Source organism: Labrus mixtus, chromosome 5, assembly GCF_963584025.1.
Source record: "Labrus mixtus chromosome 5, fLabMix1.1, whole genome shotgun sequence".
NCBI lineage: Eukaryota > Metazoa > Chordata > Actinopteri > Labriformes > Labridae > Labrus > Labrus mixtus.
The window spans coordinates 1,941,146-1,964,099 of record NC_083616.1 but is presented as its reverse complement, the minus strand read 5'-3'; the positions used below and the strand labels follow the sequence as shown (position 1 = coordinate 1,964,099).

Sequence of the window (22,954 nt, the reverse complement as noted above, 5' to 3'; positions counted from 1 at the left end):
TTACATACATATTCCACACCTATTCCTTCAGGAAGTTTGCTAAAAGTTGTATATGTTATACAGGTTGAGTTCAGCTGAAATTGCTTTCCTGACTGAGTACTGCACTGTGATAAAGCCTTTGGTGAAGGCTTTAAACATTCTTCAGTCTGAGACCAACACACACTTGGGGTGGCTTTGCCAGTGATCTTACAGCTACAAGCAAAACTCAGCAGACAGGAGACATCCTCCAAGATGTGTCTGCCCCTCATCAAAGCCATTCAGATTGGTGTCCAAAAGCTTTGGTGGGATGACGGAAGACCCTGAAGTGATTGCTGCAGCAATCCTTCTGCCAAAATTCAAGACCACCTGGACTGAGAGTGCTGATGCCATAGAAGCAGGTATGATTTAATTATTTAATATCAATCCGTTGTTAATTATTCATCCCAGTTCTAGTCACTATATTTCTATTGACATGTGATAAGTGCAATAACATGGGTCTTTCTACACAAGTTGTAGTCATTGTAATTAATGCATTATGATGAAAATATTCAATATGTGTTGTTGGTTGTTTGTCACTCAACAGGTCTGGGCTATGTGAGACAACACCTTGACCAGATGGCAGAGGCTGGGGTGGAGCAAGTTGGGCAACATTCATCAGATGAAGATGATTTCTTCTCCTCAATGAATTCCAGAAGGTCACAAGGTACAGGGGAGCTGGATGGGTACACTGTAAAAAATGGCCGTGAAATTTACATAAAAACTATGTAAAATCCCTACAGAAAAGTATTGTAAACCCAAAAACATATATTTTTTGTTTAGATCACAGTGAACTTTTGGAAACTATTAAACAGAATGTTTTTGTTATATTTACAACAACAATGTGTGATTATAATCAAATGTATTTGTTAAAACTACAAATATTGGTAACAAAAACAGAGAAATACTGTAATACTCATAAGAAAACAGTTTTGTTAATTTGACATGCAAATATTGTAAAAACTATAGTTTTAGTCAGTTGTTTTAAAAAATACAAGAAATATTTGTAAGTAAGTTTATGCTGTAGGCCTACTTTTAACATGATATGTAGGCCTAATAAAAAAAAATTCACAGAAAATGTCATTGTGAACCTGAGAGGTTGCCTATCTATAGGCTATATAAAAATATACAATTATAACCAAACACTTGAAATCCTAAAAATGATCACCTGCGTCTTTTGTAAAAAGATATTGGTTACATTAAGAGGCTATGTACTACATTGCAGAGTGCATAAGAATGAGCCTCGTTGTCTTTTCAAATGTGTTGGCGCCAACTGTAGTCAAAAATTTACCACTTACTCAGCTTTCAAGGGGCATTTTTATCGTGTGCACAATGCACCTGCACCGCAAGCTGCTCCTAAAGCTGTTGTTGCAGATTTAAAATGCGCAGTTTCATTATGTGCCCTCCATTTTCACACGGTGAAAGAGCTAGTGTCTCGCTTAAATGATCATATTGGAGAGGGCAGGTCTGTGTCATGTCCAGTAAGTGGTTGTAAGCACGTGTTTACAAAAAAGTCATCATTTACTTCTCACATGTGTAGGAAGCATAAAGCATGTTCCCCTGATGGTATTGATGACATGTACAGGGAAACTCGCCCTGAGCCCCCAAATGTCATTGACAGTACAGATGATTCAGAAAACACACATGAAGCCATGCCAACAGCTAGTGCAGCCAGTGATATGCCAGAGAATGATAGTCAGTCTTATCTCAGAAACATGTGTCTCTTTTACCTTAAACTGCATGGACAGCTGCTTATTCCTGCCTCTACTATACAGACTATTGCTGAGGAAATGCAAAATGTGCACGACTTAGGTCAAGCCTACACAATAACTAAAGTAAGTTCTTTATTAAAAAATGATATGAGCCTATCAGATGAAGCAGTCACTAAAATCTGTGACTGCATTAAAGAGTCAGATTTGTTCTCTGCCTGTCATCAGGGACAATTAAGAACAACATACACCAGAAATCAGACATTCACAAATCAGACATTCACAAATCAGACATTCACAAAAATGTTTAAATACACGGAACCCCAAAAAGTGGCATTGGGAATGGATGAAACCATGACACAAAAATTTGCTTACTACATACCAGTGGCAGAAACTCTGAAGACCTTTTTACAGTCACATTTATGGAGGAATACACAGTCACAACAGTGTAGAGATCCTGATGTAGAGGTTTTTACGGATTTATATGATGGACAAAATTTCAAATGTCACCAGTTCTTTAACGAAAACCCTGAAAGCCTCAAACTGATTTTGTACCAAAATTCATTTGAAGTTGTGAATCCCCTGGGGTCTATCTTTCATTAGCAAATTTACCCATTCATTTGCGTTCAAATACTGACGATATGTTTTTAGTCTTGTTGTGTGTTGAGAATGACTTTAAGTGTTTTGGAATAGCCAAAGTTTTCTCAGAGTTGTTGGCAGATCTGAAATCCTTGGAGACAGATGGAATAAATGTAGATGGAGAAACAGTAAAAGGGGGTCTTTACTGCATTGCTGGGGATAACTTGGGTTCTCATTGCATAGGTGGGTTTACAGAAAACTTCAGCCGCTCTCAATATTTTTGCAGGTACTGTGAAATCACAAGAAGTGAGTTTTATGCTGATCTGAATGCCTGTGGTTCTTCACGCACCCCAGAGACGTATGACACGGCTGTTGCTGATCTCCAGGCTGAAAACATACAAGACGTCAGAGGAATAAAGGTAAACTCTATCTTTAATACCCTTGAATCTTTTCACGTATCCCAGCCTGGTCTCCCGCCCTGTTTAGGTCATGACCTCTTTGAAGGAGTCTTGTCATATGATCTAGCACTGTACCTGAAGAACATTATAAAAAATTAAAAATGGTTCACATACTCCCGCATCAAGCAGTTTAAGTATAAAGGATCTGAAGCACTCACAAAGCCATGTACTGTCAAACCTGACGGAGCCAAGTTATCAGGGCAAGCCGGTCAAAACTGGAACCTTTTGAGATTGCTACCAGTTTTGATTGGTGACAAAGTGCAAAACCATGAGGATGGAGTATGGCAGTTAGCTCTCCAGTTAAAAGACATTGCAGATCTTATTTGTGCTCAGAACATTTCCTTGTCCCAGATAGCATATGTTGACATTTTGATCCAAGAATATTTGGAGATGAGAAAGAGGTTGTTTCCTGAAGTTCAACTAAAACCCAAGCACCACTATTTGCGCCATTATTCAGCACTGTTGCTGAAATTTGGTCCATTGATGAGGTTATGGACGCTTAGGTTTGAAAATAAACACAGTTATTTTAAAAGATGTGCCAGACACTTGAAAAACTTCAAAAACATTTGTCAAACTTTGTCAGAGGGTCATCAGATGTATCAGGTATATCTTTTAGCTGGGCAAGAATGCAGTAAACTACTGCAAGTGAAGGAGAGCTGTGTGTTTTATCCCAACCTCTACAGTGACACTATTAAACATGCAGTCAGGGAGTTAGCCTTTTCAGAAAGCAATACCACAGTTACCACAGACATTCAGTACAAGGGCACTGCATATAAAAAATGACAGTTTCTTGTGTACAGAAATGATGAGTATATGGAGTTTGGTGAACTTCTACTCATCTTAATAACACAAGCAACCGTGTTCAACACCACTCTACTGAGGAAGAAGTCCATTCTCTGTTTTATCGTGGACCCAGTGGAGTGAATCCCACAGGTCATGTTGCGGTTTATCAAGCTAACGCGCCTGCAACATCGCAGGAGTCCCCAAGACCAGCTCCTCTCTACAATCTTCGCCCATTTACTAGAAACTACTCAAGACAGAAGAGGTAAGAAATATTAAATGCATTTAAATTGTGGTGGTGAAAGTTCTGATTTATTGCGATCGAGTCATAACAAAATAAGAAGATCATCAAAAAAGAAGAGAACTTGTGTTTGGCTGACACATTAGGCTAGGCGATTTCGGGACTAATGCGCAAATAATCAACACTTAAGCTGAGTCCCTGATCTTCGCATATTGTCCTCTCTGTCCCGTCAACAGAAAACATGTGTGCATAGGTCGATCTGTTGCTAAATTAAGTAACGTGATGTGTGCCAGCTTGCCTGTGCTCGGGTAACATCCAGCTTTATGCGTAAAAGTGCCGATAAATTGAGACCTCAGACATGATAGAAATCCCACCCTAAATGAGTGAAACCAGTCTTTCCTAACTTGTACTTTCATTGATATTTTAAAATAAATGTTTGCAACAAAACATATTTTACTTTATTTAAATGTAAAAACTCAAATATCCATGCTGCTATCATAATGCATTGAATTTTTAGCTGTTTAGGCTTCAAAAACAACTTTGAAGTACATTTGTATTTGTATAAAGTCTGCTGTGTTATCAGTCTGTATTTTTATATAGTTGTCTCTAGAAAAGACAAGTGATTATATAGTATACATACATGCTTAATCAATCCATTGTTGCTGTACTTTTTTTAAATATTTCTCAGGTTTCAGCCACAACTAAGGAGTACCCGCCCTGTGTCTCAACATTTTACCAAAGAGGTTATACTCCTGCCGGACCATACAACTTCACATGTGCCAAGGCGTGCAAGCAAAGCTTGGCTTTTTGAAAATGGGCATGTGAAATCTGCATCCAGCACATACAGGTTTGCCTTTAATGTTTCTTTTAATGGGTAAGGCTATATAACAGTGGGCCTTAATTATTTGATGATTATTTTTTCAATAGTCTTACTTGATTCTAGATGATTTGTATGTACTTCATTATTATGTACTTAATTTTAATAGTAAAATAATACACTGGGTATTCATGAAAATTGTAGTTTTGAGACCATCAAATGATTTCTTAGGTTGGGGTATTACAACTGTGTCAATATTGTATATTGTTGTACATTAACTCTGTCCATTACTGTATATTATTTTGTTGTCATTTTTTTAGTACATACCTTGGACTGTTTGATGAAGAATACCTCTCTGATGATCCTGATCTCCAGGAAGCCATTACAAGGTCTTTAGATTCCAGTGCAAGTGTGAGGTTAGTATAATCAAGCCCTATGTTTGAGCCCACCTCAATAATCATATGTAGGGCTTAGCTTCTCATTACTCTCATTAACTTAAAGATGAACCTAAGTTCATGACGGAAAAGTGAATCCAATGTTGAATTACAGTTTATTCTACATTTTATTCTATATTCATTCTTTACATTTGCCAGCAGGGGGAGATTTCTCAGATTGTCAGAATAAGTCAGATTGTACAGAAGTTTATGGCAAAAAGCAATATTATTTTGTAGGTTTAACCCTAACCCACTGTCCTGATTTGTTTATGGTCTAACAGTTAGTGAATCACTTAAAATCCTAAATATCATTTTGTAAATTATGGTCCTATTGTGAACCAGGAAAGAGGTGAAGCAAGGTATGCTTGAGGGTGAAGTAGCTACCATATAAGTGTGACGTGACTGTCTGTGTGTTTGATTGTTTGTTTCAGTGATTCCAAGATGACTTTAGAGATAATATTGGAGCAGATTGCCTCTCAAGTGAATAATGACAGTACTGTACGCTTCAATATCATGAGAAAAAATGTGTGGGATGGAGCATCTAGAGCCATAGGCAGATGTAATTTTTCTTAAATGAAGAAGGTAGATGTCAAGTTTACCGATGACTATGGAACATCTGAGGGAGCTGTGGACAATGGAGGACCTACCCGGGAGTTTTTCCGACTCTGTCTACATGAAATAAAGGACAAAATTGGCATCTTTGAGGGTCCATCCAATTCCAAAGTTCCCACATGCAACTCCAAAGGTACTCATGATAAAAGTAATTCATATTGCTGTTGCTGTTTCCTGTTTCATTTTCGGTAGAAATTTGAGCAACAATAAAAAAAAAACAGAGTTCAAGAATTGATTTGTAACACAACCATTTATGACTGATTCCTTTGACGTGATGTTTCATTTCTTTTGATAACAGCAATGAAAGACAATGGATACTTCTATGCTGGCCAGATCATGGCAATGTCAATTGCCCATGGAGGACAGAATCCATGTTTCCTGTCTGAGCTCTTGTATGAGTGTCTTCAAAAGGGCCCAGATAATATTAAGGTCAAAACTGACCATATCACTGATGAAGAAACAAGGTTACAGGTGCAGACGGTGAGCACAATTTCATTGTATTTAATCTTATTTAGAAACTTGCGTTTTGCTTTGAATGACTCATTACGATTTGAAATCAATAGTCATATATCTTAACCAGGATATATGATCCCTGTAGTGGTGTCTGTGAAGTGGGTATACTATAAATTTTTTCCCCAGATTTTTTTAGTTGTCTGTCCAGCACAATAAACAGCCTCTGTACAATACTGTGACATGTTAGAGGCATACAATCATTGTGAGGGAGAAAAGCTAATGGAAATTGATGCTGCCAGCTCCCATCTCATAGCTAGTTGTCTCAGAGGAAGGCAGTGGCAAAGTATGACTCACATACTCTGCCTTTGATTGGCTAATCTTGATATTCTTATCCAACAAAAAAAGACAACAATACACACTAGCCAATTAGAGACACTGATCGTCACCCCTACGCCATCCTTGGAAAAAACTATTGCAGCATACTACTGATTATATTGTATTAGAGGGGATTCAGAAGTGGGCATACCCTATGGATACAGAATAATAATTTATACTCTATTAACCCTGCGAGAGGATATTCAGTTTTACACTCAGTTTAATGAACATGCTTCACAAACATAGGCCAAAATACACACGCATGCACAAACAGGATCCTATAGACATGCATTAATGGAGAGGTGTCAGAGTTAGAGAGAGAGCAGTTATTGGGGGTTGGTGTCTTGCTCAAGGGCACCTCAGCAGTGCTCAGGAAGTGGACTGGCACCTCTCCAGCTACCAGATCAATTTCCGGACTTGGTCCGTGCCAGGACAGAACCGGCGACCCTCCGATTCCCAACCCAAGTCCCTACAGACTGAGCAACTGTTGCCCCAAATTAGTGGGTATGCTCCATATACCTGTTTATACCCTGCACTACACTACTGATCTTGACTCTGAATAAGAGCAGAATACATATTGTTATTGTAGGCAGGGCAATGGTTATGACTGTGTCCTCACAGCAAGGTGGTCTTTGGTTTGATTCCAGGTCAGGGCAGGCCTTTCTGTGTTAGAACATATACAGAAAGTCTTAAGAAAATAGATGGATGTATGGGTTATATCCTCATAATATTTTTCATAATTTTAGATCTTGAAGGCTGAGACGGACTCACAACTCCAAGTTGCAGTTACCCAGGCAGCCAGCCTGATTAGCATGGCTGGTCACAATGTTCGCATAACACTGGAAAACAAACAAGAGACTGCGTTGGACTTGGCTCACTGGTATGTCCTTCAGCGGACCCGAGCACCTTTTGAAAGGTATGATTATGTCTTAGCAAATTAAGTAACTATACCTGAGCATTAAAATAAAGGCTAATTTAATGGTGGTAAAATTATACTGATAATAAAACTTTTTTATCGAGCATCACTGCAAGTTAAACATTTTTTTATTTTTTTGAGGGGGGTGGCTCTTTAAATAAAACTCTGTTTCCTTTCAACTAGATTCAGAGATGGCTTAGCATCTCTAGGTGTCTTTGATGCACTCCAGAAATACCCACTACAGCTGAAGAGTCTTTTCGTCCATGCTGGTAAGGCTTTAACAGCAACAGACATGGAGAATCTCTTCCAGATCATAAACTCTGAAAGAGGAAGCAATACCTTCCAAGGAGAGTGTCGGACCTTGGCTTTCTGGCAAGACTATCTTCAGGATGCTGAATGTAAGCTTTGCTTTTACAACAGTGTTTTGATATAAGTAATCATTCTCTAAATAGGTTTGAGCTGCAGCATAGAAGTAACAGTACAAAAGAATTGTAGGTCTTTAATTCAATTATTTACTATGCAGTTGTTTATAACCGCAAGAAGGTTATGTATTCATCTGCATCTCTTTGTTTGTCTCTTAGCAGGATTACGCAAAAATAACTAACCAGATTTTTATGAAACTTTTAAGACACATGGAGTATGGGCCTGGAAAGAATACTGCATTCATTGAGAACATTGTCTGAGAATAATGTATTCATCTTGACCATGATGATTTAGGCAGCTGATATCTATGAGTGTACAATTTGCTGTGGATCGTAATAAAAATCAGGATCTAGCACACTTCAATCTGTTAATTTCAGCTGCTGCATGGTCACAAATAAAGGTAGAAATTCACAACTCAATGTGTAGCTAAGATGTCAGGAATTCAGGATAGCACCATCAGTTCATTATCATCAGTAGTTGCACCTTGCACTGTTGCGGAAGGATATCCAAATTAATTTGATAGTTTCTGGTGCAGATCCAGATCTGTCAGAGGATTGTACGTGATGCTTGGTCGAGGTCTACACTCTGCTGAATGTTATTCTAGTTTATTTCTTCAATATATTAAAATCACTTTGACATTTAAGATGCATTCATTGCTGCAACTTTAACAACAAGTAGCTTAACATCTTCCACCATATCTTGCTTGCTATGGCCTATGAGCACAAGTAATAACCTATTTATGCATTCATCAGACAGATTTTACTATAGCCTTCAATAACTCATAATGCTATTAAGTTTTAACTATATTCACCACAGTAGTAGCTGTGTCTTAAATATTAAGAAACAGTGACATTTCAATAAATGAAAAATAGTGCAGGTTTAAGGAAAATAGCAAAACATAAGTTTTGAAGGAACTGCTCAATTTCCCTACATCACTTTTGTATCACTCTATTGGTATTATCAGTTACTATTTTAAAAAATACCAGTAGATGTAGTTTTAATTGTGTCTATGTCTTTTTATATTTTACAGTTGAAAGGGGTGTTTCTCTGGAGGATGTTCTTGTATTCTTCACTGGATGTGACAGCATTCCAGCCCTGGGCTTCTCTCTAAAGCCAAGCCTTGAGTTCATTAACCATTCCTGATTTCCAGTGGCCAATACATGTGAAAACATTCTTTGCATACCATTTCATGCAGTGTACACTGCCTTCAAACATGACATGGATTCTGCCATACGCAATTCACCAGGATTTGGAAGAGCGTGAGAGGTACTGTAAAGTTGAGCTGGAGTTATGTTGAGGAGGATTTCTTTTTATTTTATTTTGTTTAAGTGTAATTCCCTGACTCATACGTGTTATGATGTTTTATTCAATAAGCCTTAAAACTTTGTGATTTAAAACCACCAGGATAGTACTGATTGTTGTGCTTTTTTGACACCTTTTGAAGGATACTTCTCCGTTCTGACATGGAAGCTTCAACCATCTTTTATGTACAGTCTCCATGTGAAATGTACATTAAACTGTTTGTAGTTGTTTGTCTCATTTAAAGGTTTTTCTGATTTAAAAATGCAAACGATGTTAAACCCTTTTTATAAATCTGTAATGGGAGCTACTTCTCGCCATGGCTTGCCTTGTAAAAATAATGGATAAAAAAATGGATTTTGTTGTGCACAAAACCACTTTAGTTATTGTAAGGGTTACAAATGTAAATGTTCCATGGAAATACATTCTTGAATAAAAACAATACATGTACTATTGGTTAAAACTAACCTTGTTTAGATTCTGTTTGAAATGTACAGTTGTACTGCTATGTTAAAACACATTCCCAACAAGGGCTGTCTCTAGTTGCATCGTCTGGATAACTGTAACTTGTCACTTAAACATGACAGTAAGATTTGGAGAACAGTGCTCGATGTCGCTCAATATATATAACTGTGGCTCTCAATGAACAGGCTAATTAAACACAGTATGTTTTCTACTGATGGAGGACCTCATTGCAGTGAATAATTGTTGCACAACCCATTTGCTATGATTGTTTCTTTATGATAGTGGTATGGGTTTCTAAAAAATCAAGTGTTCCTATTTTTGTATGTGTTATGTGTATCTAGATGAAAGTTGAAAAACAGTAACAAAATGCGACGTTCATTTGAATCAAAAAGGATATATTTTTACATGCAGAGAATGGAAACAACTAGGGGGCCTGTTGTCCAGTTTGTATGCAAAATATCACTCCCCCCCCCCCCATTTGGAGCTATGCATGGAGACCCCAGAGTCTCTGTTTTTTTTACATATTAATACTATACACACAATGCACATTATTGTACAGTAATAACAGCTAGTATTTCTCCTAAAAACAAAGTTCTGTCTTCAAACATCTTCTGTAGGACCTTGGGAATCGTCTTGTTAACTAAGTTAGATTGAACAGTCTTCAACTTGAATCTTTTACAGAATGACACTGGATTCTGTGATTTTCACAACAGTATGACAGGGCACTATCAATTCCTCTATATCTTAATCTATTCTACTCATGAGACTAATTATTAATTTGAAGCAGGTGACATGCTGTCAAGAAAAGTTCTATCCCATGATTTCCATCATCAATCAAAGGATTAATTGGCAACAACTCCTCATTCCACTGGTTGTGATCATAGGGTTGTTGTTGTTGTTGTTGTGCATGTACATCATTGAGCAGTCTCTGATCTTCAGGAAGCAAGAGCATCCCAACTGTCCATAGTTGTAGTGGGGAGTGACTTTCCATTGTTCTTAAGCTGTGGTGGTTCCACTGGCTAACAAATTCATCCACAGATCTATTTATTCTTGGTAGGAATACATAGTGAAGAGCCAAAATGTGAACTGGGTCAGTGCTATCCAAAATTGCAACATTTTCCATGAAGAGGAAAAGGTCTTTATAGTATGCTGATACTACCCGGTTGAGTTCTCCCCAAAACCTTTAAATTCTTTGATTATGAACACTACGCCCGACCATAAAACTTCCTCTGCTGGCCCCTCGATTCTCAATCATAAACCTAGCAATATCAATATTCTCCCTACCAGCATCACTCCTGACATGATGTGGGAGTCCAAATAAGTCAACCGCACCCTGGAAAAGTTGCAAGGCAGTTGATGCTCTGTTGTCTGTGCAACATCTAAAGTAGGTAATACAACGACTGTAGCCATCAATTCCTCCATGATATACAAATCCCCATAGATTTAGCTTGTGGTTTGTGTCAATATGCCTGGAAAAACAAGACAAATATTATGATTTTTTTACATAATAATAATATAAAAGGATGTAGGTGAAAAATGTAGCTTTGTTGGCCTACTTTTTCAATCAAGAGGCCTGCTTTTTAATTGATCATTTAATTGTAATATCCAGGGTTTTGTTGATAGAAGCCTTCAATATGATACAACATTATAGAATGATGCAATTAAAGAAATATAAAAAATGCATAAATTAATCTTAACATTGATAAGGATTCTTTCATATTTAATTTCATAACTTGTCAAATGTCCATGTTTGCTTCACATATACTATAAATAATTTAACCTGGAAAAGCAATTACCAAGAGTGTATTTTAAAGGGTTATGGTCTGTCTAAATCCTTACAGCTGTCCTTATGTCAGGTTTGAATCAGAAGCTATGGAATAATGATTGTAATGTTACTGCTGTTTTGAAAGGTACACCTACCAAACTTGATTTGGGACAGTGACATTGTAGACCCTTCGTTGAATTGCCCTTCGTCTTCTTAAAGCTCGTCCCACTGGATCAGCTGTCCTCAAACGCTCTCGCACTCTCCATCGCTGAACTCTGATCCCTCTCCCTCTGAAACTCCCAGTTACATATGTCTCTCCTGAGCCAGGGGTTTGTCTAAGTACCTCAGTAATAAGACGATCAAGATCATCATTTGAAATGTTGGTAAAATTTCCATAGTCCACTAAACCAAGTTGTTGCCTGTGGTTGAACAGTGTTCGAATGTTTACAGACAGCATTCGGGACATTGCTGTCCAGCTAAATCCTAAATCCCACGTCAGTCAGCTGAACAGCTGATATGTCGTACCTTAAACGATAAAAACAGGACAAAAAACACATACTTTCATCTACATGGTATAATACATTTCCTAAGCATTTTGCAACTTCTTGACTGTATCAATAACTGAATTGAGATTTTGTATTTTTGGTCTACATAAACCTTCAATCCCTTAGGCCTACTTGTTTTCATTTTTTTTTATCGCTTACCTTGGTCTTCCTCTCTGAGATGCAGAACGTGTCCCTTCACCTTGTGCTGTAGCTTCTATTTGTAGTGTTATTTCAGCTGACATCTCCATAAGAGACTCAAAAATTCCCTCAAGAAGGATGCACAAGGTGCGCTCAGCAATGTTTTGTTGAGCATTACTACTCATAAGCAATGAAAATGTTCCAATAATTGAACTATGATCTTCAAGGTGACGCAATCTACATTCTAAATTATTCATATCATTTTGAGTACGACCAGCTGGTTCAAAGAAGTTTTGAAGTTCTGCAAAGTATTGGTATATTTCAGCTGATGTCATCTTGTAAAACAAGCAAATTCAGCAGGGTGTCTTTTTGGTGGCAACAATGAAACTGGTGGATAGAGAGATCTGATATCAGCTTCCATTCAATATAAGTTTCATTCAATATATTCAAAGTTTCATTCAATATATTCAAGGTTTCATTCAATATATTCAAAGTTTCCTTCAATATATTCAGACTTCGTTCAATATATTCAAAGTTTAATTCAATATATTCAGACTTCATTCAATATATTCAAAGTTCCATTCAATATATTCAGACTTCATTCAATATATCCAAAGTTTAATTCAATATATTCAGACTTCATTCAATATATTCAAAGTTCCATTCAATATATTCAGACTTCATTCAATATATCCAAAGTTTCATTCAATATATTCAAAGTTTCATTCAATATATTCAGACTTCATTCAATATATCCAAAGTTTCATTCAATATATTCAAGGTTTCATTCAATATATTCAGACTTCATTCAATATATTCAAGGTTTCATTCAATATATTCAGACTTCATTCAATATATTCAAGGTTTCATTCAATATATTCAGACTTCATTCCATATATTCAGAATTCATTCCATATATCCAAAGTTTCATTCAATATATTCAAAGTTTCATTCAATATATTCAGACTTCATTCAATATATCCAAAGTTTCATTCAATATATTCAAGGTTTCATTCAATATATTCAGACTTCATTCAATATATTCAAGGTTTCATTCAATATATTCAGACTTCATTCCATATATCCAAAGTTTCATTCAATATATTCAAGGTTTCATTCAATATATTCAGACTTCATTCAATATATTCAAGGTTTCATTCAATATATTCAGACTTCATTCCATATATTCAAAGTTTCATTCAATATATTAAAGGTTTCATTCAATATATCCAGAATTCATTCCATATATTCAAAGTTTCATTCAATATATTAATTTCCTGAACGGCTTGCCATATACATATACATATATATATATATTTTTTTTTTTTCCTTGTACTTTTCTTTTTAACTGATCAATTAAAATACTTAATGTGCTTTAATATGCTTTTATTCTACAGGTGTTTCTTCTCGATAAACCCAGAAAAAGGAACCAAAGTAGAGAATAAAAACTCGAAGCGTCGTCTCAACGTGAACCCTCGAGTCCTCACCTCAAATATGGACTCTTTCTGTGGACTCTGACTGTTTGTTTGAGAAGAGGTACTTTTAGTTTTCGCTTTGTTAAATCCACAATGTGTATTATGGTAATCAAGGCACACTATGTAACTTTTTCTGGTAGAGGGTCCGCCACCTGCTTGTTTGATGAAGATGTTCTTGCTTTGCAGGAATGTTCCACAGTATGGTATAAAACGAATCTATCTTGCATTTATTCAATTAGAACTGTTTTTATTGAAAAAAAAATACCTTAACAAACATGCATTCTTACTGTGAGGGGGCTCGCCTCTCCACAGATCTGACCTGTAACTTGGCCTGTTGGCATCATCTGATAGTCTCCATGGAGATAGATACGTTTTATGCCATACTGTGGAACATTCCAGACAAGTAGATGGCAGACCCTCCACCAGAAAAGTTACATGGTGCACCTTAAGATAACATCTAATCATGTAAACAAATTTTTGATTGAATTGGGTTGTTGTTGTGCGCCTGGCGTAGTAGTAATCATTTTGCAGGTTTATAAGTACATTTTACATTGAAACTTGATTATTAAAACATAAAAATACAGCATATTATGAATAGATTTTATGTATAATATACAGAACAGCTCCATTTAAAATGCAAAGTTTTACTGTTGTTCTACCAGTTTAAATTAGTTTTTTGTTTGATATTTTATATATATTTTTTATATTTTTATATTTACCATTTATTGATGCACAATAAGCAATTATTACATGTAAGAAATACAGGAAATAGTCTATTTATATACAACACCGTTATGCAAAATTAACACATTTTTTTTGTAGACTTAACAGTTTTTTAATGTGAGTCAGCCGTGATTTCATTCACTGTAAATCAATTTACATATTTCGTCTGTAAAGTCATCTACTGTGCTGCTGTATTTTTTACAGGAATTCTCTGGTAACCACAGCTGCCAGCGTTTTTCTGTAAAAGCAACATTTTTTTTTACACCTAGCTTGTGTCTCAAACAATATGGATCTGCTGAACTAATTTCCGCAAATCAAAAAACTTTCTCTCAAGCTCAACACTGGATTGCCTGCCTCAGCCGCCTGTGAGCGTCTCTTCAGCTGTGCTGGACTCCTATTCACTGCAAAGCGAGCAAGGATGAGCTCTACTAACTTTGAAAACCAGCTTCTGCTCAAACTAAACAGGAAGTTTAGTGAGTAATGTTCAAAAGAAGAAACCACAAATATAGGACCTTTAATTAAGAGATACAGTGAGGCAGGGCAATTTTCTTTGTAGCAGCTGCCACGTGGTTCATTTGACATATTTTGTTTTTCGACAGGAAGAGAATATTCTGTCATGTGTTGACATGTTTTATATCGTTAATACACTTTATTTGTAAAGATTTCCCTTAATTAAAAACAACTTTGAGATTTAAATCCTCTCGTCCTTATTGCACTTCACAGGAGAGATCCGTTGTTAAAAAAAAAAGTAACTAAGCAACTTTTACTTAAAGTACATTTTAAACCAGCTCCTTTTTACTTTTACTTTGAGTACATTTTTAAACTGGTACTTTTACTTATACTTAAGTAAAATTTCATCAAAGTAACAGTACTTTTACTTGAGTAGAATATTTTAGTACTCTTTACACCTCTGCAAACAGGAGATGCTCAATATACCAAAGCACACCCTTATACATGATGTCAGCACCCGCTGGAACTCCAGTTATGACATGCTGGAGAGGTACCTTATTGTTTTTTAATTGTAAAATACTTTGTTTCATTCATTTTATTTATTTATTGTAGACTCTTTTTGTTGAAGGTTGCAGCATAAATATATTTTATTTTGTGTGTGTGTATGTGTTTTAAATGTTTAATTTAGACAAGACAATGTGTAAAAGGGAAGTTACTGTACCAAAAATATACAGAGCCGAATCTTCAAAACTGAGAACCATACCAAACCGTAATTTGTGTGTACAGTTACACCCCTACAGGTGAGTGTGTTAATAATTATAAATATGTAGCGACTAGATATTATAGCAATTACTTTAGAATCAAGTTTTTAAGACACAACATAAACATTCATTTTAATATAACAATCTTTTTTCTTTTCTTTTTTAAAATTTTACCCCAAATTTGGAAGTAAATTAATTAGTTTCTCCTCCCTGGCCTCATCTCACCTATCTCTCTCTTTCTCTCCTGTGCCCTCTCTAGCAGCTCCAGGACGTCACCACTTTCTGATTCAGAGCCTCACCTGTCGCTGACTCCTTCACACAATCCAATACATATCAACAATAAGCTATGAATAAGTTTAAATGTTAATGTCCATTTCAGAAGCCAGAAACAGCATGAGAAGATACTAAAAGAGAACATGAAGTGTTATTTTTCATCTATTTGTTATCCAGGTTTACAGTTAAATACAAACCTTGTAGGTCTCCCTCCCACTTTTTTGACTCTTCAAAATGTAAAAACACATTAAAATATATTACACAAAAGACATACATTTATCAAAATCATTAATAACTAAACCAAGAACACATCACAATGAGAAACCTTTTCATAATATTTTCAGGAGTCTCAGTCGCGTCCTGCAGCAGCAGGAAGAGGTGGTCCCTTTCCCTCCTCAGCCGGGTCAGCTCAGCCACATCGTCGTCTGTCCCTGAACAGAATCAAATGCTAAATGGACTTGAGCTTCTATATATCTTTTCTAATCTTTCTGACTACTCAAAGCTCTTTTACACCTCAGGTCACACCTACACATTCACACACTGATGGTAGAAGCTGCTGAGTAAAGATTAACTAATCCATTCATACGTCGCTGACAAAGCAGTGGTAGCAACTCAGGGTTAAGTGTCTTGCCGAAGGACACACCAGCATGTGGCTGCAGGAGCTGGGGATCAAACCACCAACCTTCCCGTTGAGAGACGACCGACTCTACCAACTGAGGTTTTTTTTGGACTTTTGACTAATGGATTTATTTATTTTTTAAACTCCTGAAGAAATGAGCTTTGTTTTACCTTTTTTTTAAGTTCTTCAATTTGTTAATTTTCATTTATTTAAAATATTCAGAAAGGTGTCAACATGTCCATGTGTTGATTCACAGCGATGGTGGTAAAAAATAGCTCAGCCCCCCTAGGAGGTCTCTTTGAACAAACCCGGCCCCCGACTCAATAGGATGTTGACACCCCTGTGTTAACATTTACACAGCACTAAAGTAAGCACTGTGATTATTAACCCTGTGTCATGATTTGGTCTTATGTAGTTTGTATTTTCAGTTTATGTTTCCTAGCTTAGTTTCTAGTGTTTTTATTTTGTATTTCCTATACCTGTGTTTCTTTCTCCTAGTGTGTATTCTTGGTAAATTGAGTTCTCTGTCTTTAGTGTTTCCAGTTATATTTTGTAGTTTATTTTTCCCTCTGTGAATCTTGCCTTTAGTGTTCCCCTTGTATGTTTTTGTCTTAATGTTTCATAGTTTAGTCTTTAGTGTTTCGTGTTATTTTGTATCTTCATATCCTAGCGTTCTTTGTGTTCTAGTGTGTTTTTGTTACATTCTTGAGTTCTGTGTGTCTTCAGTGTTTCATGATTTATTTTGTATTGTCCTCAGTGTTTCTGGTCTTGTGTTTTCTCCCTGCCTTGATTGCCCTCATTGTCTTCACCTGTGTCATTAGTGTAGCCGCTATCAGCAGCCACGTTTACGACCTCTCTTCCTGCAGGACTCAGGACTGTGGATTAACATTACTTTTACCAAGGAACAAAGGAACTGATCAATGATTTAAGTCTCCCTCTCAGACAGGATATTATGAACTTTTACAACACCTGGAATAAACAACCGAGCGGAAACAGAACACTCTGCTATTTACGAATTGACCCCAAAGACATGAACTATGACCCAAACCAGTCTCTGCAAAGTCGTAAAATTGACCATCTGTTGAAGGACTGCTGAAGAACTGAATTAAACCACAGCTTTCAATTCTGCATCAAATGAACATTTATGTCTTTCTTCATCTAGATATTTGTAATCGTCACATTGAATGTATTATAATCATCTTTTTAAACTCAAAATCTGATCTTCAGAACAGGAATAAGAGTTATATTATGTTTAATAGGAATTTGACGTGGAGCGCTATTGCCATCTAGTGTTAGAATATCCATGAATACGTAACCTTCATAATTATACATTTAGACGTGTTATAAAGCATACTCTTTGATATTAGCTATAGAAGGTGTTATTTAAAGACACCAACTTATTTTCCTACTTTATTAATATGTCTTATTAAGAATGTTGACTGTATAACATGTTTTTGTTCACCTACAGGCTGGGATTAACTGAGGATGTTCCCAGATGGTGTGATTTTCATCTCAACATGAATCTGATAGAAATGTTTGTCTAAATATATGACGTGAACCTACATCAACGTGGATCTAATAGAAATAATATCGAAATGAATGTATGGTGACGTATATATGTTTAGATTCTTATTCTTAATCTTATTGAGTAAACTCGGTTTAGTTTAAACAATTGTCCTCCAGTCAGAATGGGAGTAACCCTTCCCCTGCAGGCCCCCCTCCTTCAGCCGCAGCTGATAAGAGTTCACACTGAGCTCAGCTCTCCAGTTTTTAGTTCTGTTTTGGTTTCTTGAAGTTTAGAGCTTCAGCTCTTGCTCGCTTCTCTTCGGACTTTGGTCCCAATCACTTCTTTTAACTTTGTGCCTCAGAGACAAGTCTCTGCCGAACTTTCTTTTTCACGCACAATTTGGAACATCAATTCTTTCTGGCTCAAGCAAGGTTTTTGAACTTTCTTCTCCAAAGTCTTTGCGCTTCAATTTTGAACGCCAATTCCTTAATTTGGATTCATCAAGATGGCCATCAGGTTAATCTGAATTTGAAATCGACGTATCAAAAGACTCTTTAATACTTTTCCTGTTGGATCCTGTTGGAGCTTCTGAGACGAAGGTTGAACCAACGTACAATCTCCATCCCAGCTGCGTACTCCGACCAAGGTGTCAAGGCATCTAATCTGGCCCGTGGACCTCTCTGGGCCTGAAAAGAACTGCTTACCAGAGACTGAAATGTGGGACCAGCCGGCGGAGTTCAATTGAACACATCTCACAGGAAGACTGCTGGTGGCAAGGGGTGTTGGAAGATTGAGTCTTGAGTCGTGTCTATTCAGAGCCCTCCTTTAAATCCAAATAGAATCCTTTATCAACTTTTTTTATCGACTTAAACTTTTTTTTAAGTCATTCAAACAATACCTCGTCTTATCTCATTACTAAATATATAATGTCACCATACATTATAACTGCATTATCCTGATCATAATAATCATATTCTTTATCTGTTTCATCTATACATTATTGTTTACCCCTTTTTATATTAATTTTACACATTTTTGTTTAACATTTCCAGAACTTACTTCTTTCAAGATATGAAACTGACTGATTAATTAATTAATTTATACCATTAAAGTTATTTTCTTCCTTTAACAGGAAGTGGTGCCCCCTTCTTTTAATCCGAGGTTAAATAAAGATATAACATCTTAATAATTTAATTACGGTACTTAAGTCTCACTTGTGTTTGATTACCCCTGTGTCTATTTAGTCTCTGTGTTCCTTCCCTCGTGTTGTCAGATCATTGTAAGTTCAGAGTAGTTGTCTGTCAATGTAAGAGTTTCTAGTGTTTCCTTGTTTTCCCTTTTTGGATTTTGTTCTTGTAAGTTTTTGTTTTGCATTTTGCCTCTAGCCTTTTTGTTAAAATAAATCGTTTTGGTTATTCTACACTTGGGTCCACCTTCCTTGTTTTCCCACATCCATGACACCCTGTGGATAGAGGAGGTGTAACAACACAAAACCACAGGTGATTGGACTCACACAACACAGTCTTCTGTAGGAGAAAAAAAATGTCTTTACTTGTAACAAGCAGGCAAACAGAATCCACAAAGGGACGAGCACAGTCAAAGAAACAGAAGAGATCGACGCCAAAATAGTAATTCACAAGAAGCAAAAAGGCTTTAAAGTTGAGTCAAGGGGTCAAAGATGAACACTGACAGAAGGAGGGGAAGCCACCGGGTAAATACTAAAGTGAGGGGGCGACGATGAGACACAGCTGGAAACAATCAGGGCGAGGCAGACAATCACACACAAGGGCAGGAAGTGGAGCATCTGAAATGAGAGGAGAGGTTAGTAACCCAAAATAGAATGGGAGATAACACAAGACCTCCACCTCTGCTCTTTTTGTAAAGTGTGTTTAGGATAAGCTATTGTCCATTAGTCGATGAAGTCTCACCCTGCTCAGTGCCTCAGCTGGTGCATCAGGTACCTGTAGCCTCTGATTAGTATCCAGCTCATGGACCAGCTGATGATGAGAGTTACCAGCTGATGGCTGTTAAGGTGACACATTATCACAGTTTATTCACCCGTTTGAAGCTCGTTTTGAACACAGCTGTGAATGAGAATGAATCCAACATCCACTTTCAGGCTCCACATGGAGGACCAACGTACGTTTTATTGAACATTATTATTGTTTTATTACATTTATGCAAATGAGCAGCAAACATGCTTCACAAGGACTAGGTGTAACACTAAGGAGCGAACAGACTGAAGCTCCTGAGTATACTTGCTTTTTTAAAGATTTATTTTCGGGCTTTTTGTACCTTAACTGTAGAGATAGGACAGTGGATAGAGCTGGAAATCAGGGAGAGAGAGAGAGTGGGGATGACATGTGGGAAAGGAGCCACAGGTTGGATTTGAACCTGGGCCGCCTGCTTGGAGGACTTCAGCTTCCATACATGAGGTGCACAAACTAACCACTGCGCCACCAGCGCCCCGAGTATACTTTGCTTTAAACTACACGTATGCAAACACATGACATCAGCCCTGCGTATCCTGCGGTGCTTTGGAGCGTTGGTTGTGCACGTCCACAAGATGCAAATATGCATGTAACCACTAGGAGCAGTGTATAGTTGTCATGGTGATGAGGGCGGATGTCACATCATCGGAGCCGCTACAACAATGGAGGAAAGTTAACAGATCAAGTCCACAACTACCTGCACGATGATGTGTCATTGCCATTGCATAGCAACAAACATGCGTGCCACAATAGCTGGCGAGAGATCATCTATACTCTGGTTTTTTATGCCGTCTGATTTATGTGGTGCTCCCTCTAGAGGAATCCTCCAGTAACACAGATTTACATTCACGACGCAGCCAGTTGTATACGTTCAAAAGCAAGAATATTTGAGCCCTGATTTTCACTTAAACATGGAATGGCGTGCTCACTATGTCAGGTAATGTTCGGTAATAAAAGGTGCGCCGTAGCGGGGACAAATAGAAGAATGAAAGCGGAGACCAGCTTACCTCTGTGGAGTAGTGGAGTGGAAGGAAAACAACCTGCTATTAGAAATCTTTCATTCCCTCCGCCATCAGGCTGACGTCCTTGTCATTGCCACACAAGGTTATCTGTGCAAACGCTCACTTTTGTCAAATACTGATTTGCTTGTTGTTTCTGATTAATCTCCTGCTGTTGTTTGTTTGTTTGTTTGTAAATGTACAGTATGCATGGTCTGGGTGGACTGTGGAATCGAATTGCCCTCTGGGATAAATAAGTCTATGAAGCTCAGGCGATCGATCACTGGTTTGATCACAAGGAGTAAAAAAAGAAACAATCTAAAAAAGGATTGTTGTGAAGCGACGGCTCTTAAACAATCAGACAGAGACGTATGACTTGAATGGAGGATCTGTTTGATTCACTTGGAGCAGTTCTTTTAAACCATCATCATCATCATCATCTGTTTAGGGCAGTCAAACCACCCAGTAATGATGTGGGACTCACATTCACAGCATGTTAAATAAAGAACTTTATCTGAGCAGGCGGATGATTCCATAATAGTGTTTGTGTTAATATCTAAACAGGATCTTATGACTTGGCTGAATCTGAAGGTCAGACTACAGCTAGTCCATGTCCTGTTGCTGCCAGAATTATCTCTGTTAAGTTTCAATCTTTCAGACTACAACAGGATCCAGAAGGATGAGTAGTCCGGTGTGTCAGACCCGTCATCAACACAGCAGCTGCAGACTCTTCCTTCTGGCGCTCCACTTTTTGTTCTTCTTCTCTGCCGTGGCACTCGGATGCTCCTCCCCGTTCCCGTTCATAACGGACTGTCAAATAGGCAGGCCCCATGTCCACCTAGCGTCAGAAAAAAACGCTAGGTGGACACTAACTGAGTAGAATGATTAAAATCACAACGCTGACATACAGAGACAGACAACCAGCCACACTCACATTCAGAGTCACCAGTTAACCTAACGAGCATGTCTTTGGACTGTGTGATTTATTTATTTTATTTATTTGTAAATTTTATTTTATTCAAACAAACAATAAAGTAAAAGAAATAAATAACATAAAATCTCAAATTTTGAATGAAAAGGAGCAGAAAGAAGACTAATCTTATAACATCTGCCCCTCGTTCATAAAGCATTAATGAAAACAAAAAAAACACTTAATTCAAAAACAATTAAAATAAATTAGCTGCAGGCAAACACAGCCACTGGCAGCACCATCGTAGGTCCTCCTAAACAATTTATTTTACAATGTACAAAGCATATCACAATGCATTTCATTGACATACTGCCACATATTTTTTCAACAAACTGGCCTTAATTTTTGATTCTTTAGTTTCTCTGTTGAGATTGTTCCATAAACCAATTCCTTTTACAGTAAAACAACGTTCCCTCGATTTGGTTCTGAATCTCGGTTTATTAAAGATCTCTGTTCCTTTTAAATTAGAACGGTGTTCTGCTACTGCCTCCTGGGCCTCTAACACGAGTGAGGCAATGACGCTGACCACTGCAGCCCCGAAATCTACCCAAAGAATAAAGAAGCTGACCATAATTGTCAGGGAGACTGCAAAGGAATTTCAATCTCAAAGGAATTTAATTTAAATTCATCAGAGTATTCTAAAAAGTAGGCAATGTCAGGAGGTGAAAAAAGTTATTATCAGGATCAAAATCAAAACTTTGGCCGACACATCTTTTTGTCGAGTTCAGGTAGATTAAAGGATATACTGTCGTTGACTGTAAGCCTGTGATTGATTACAAAACAAGAAACTCCTCATTGTTTAATGCAGTAAAGGAGACACAGAGGAACAGTTTTCACAGATCCATGAAGACTTCATATTAGGAAGAGGTGAAGAGCTGTACATTTTAAATGGTAAATATTCTTGAGCTTGTATATTTCTTTTCTAGTCACTACTAAAAGTTATTTTACACCGCAGGTCACACCTACACATTCACACACTGATGGTAGAGGCTGCTTTGTAAATCCCATTCATACATTGCTGATAAAGCAGCAGGAGCAACTTGGGGTTAAGTGTCCAGGACACATCGGATATGTGGCTGCAGGAGCTGATGCAGCCTTTTCTACAGACTTGTTGTGAATGTCGGCAAACTCTTCTTCTGTTCTGTTGTGGGCCGGCCTCTGCA

At 37.3% G+C, this 22,954-nt stretch overlaps 1 long non-coding RNA gene across 1 annotated transcript; it reads left to right on the top strand.

The window, feature by feature from the left end:
* Positions 1–73: 73 nt before the first annotated feature.
* Positions 74–14,993, top strand: LOC132973727 (uncharacterized). The gene is made up of 3 exons (XR_009673066.1): positions 74–377; positions 563–609; positions 14,470–14,993. It is a non-coding gene; the product is annotated as an uncharacterized LOC132973727 (long non-coding RNA).
* The last annotated feature ends 7,961 nt before the right edge of the window (positions 14,994–22,954 follow it).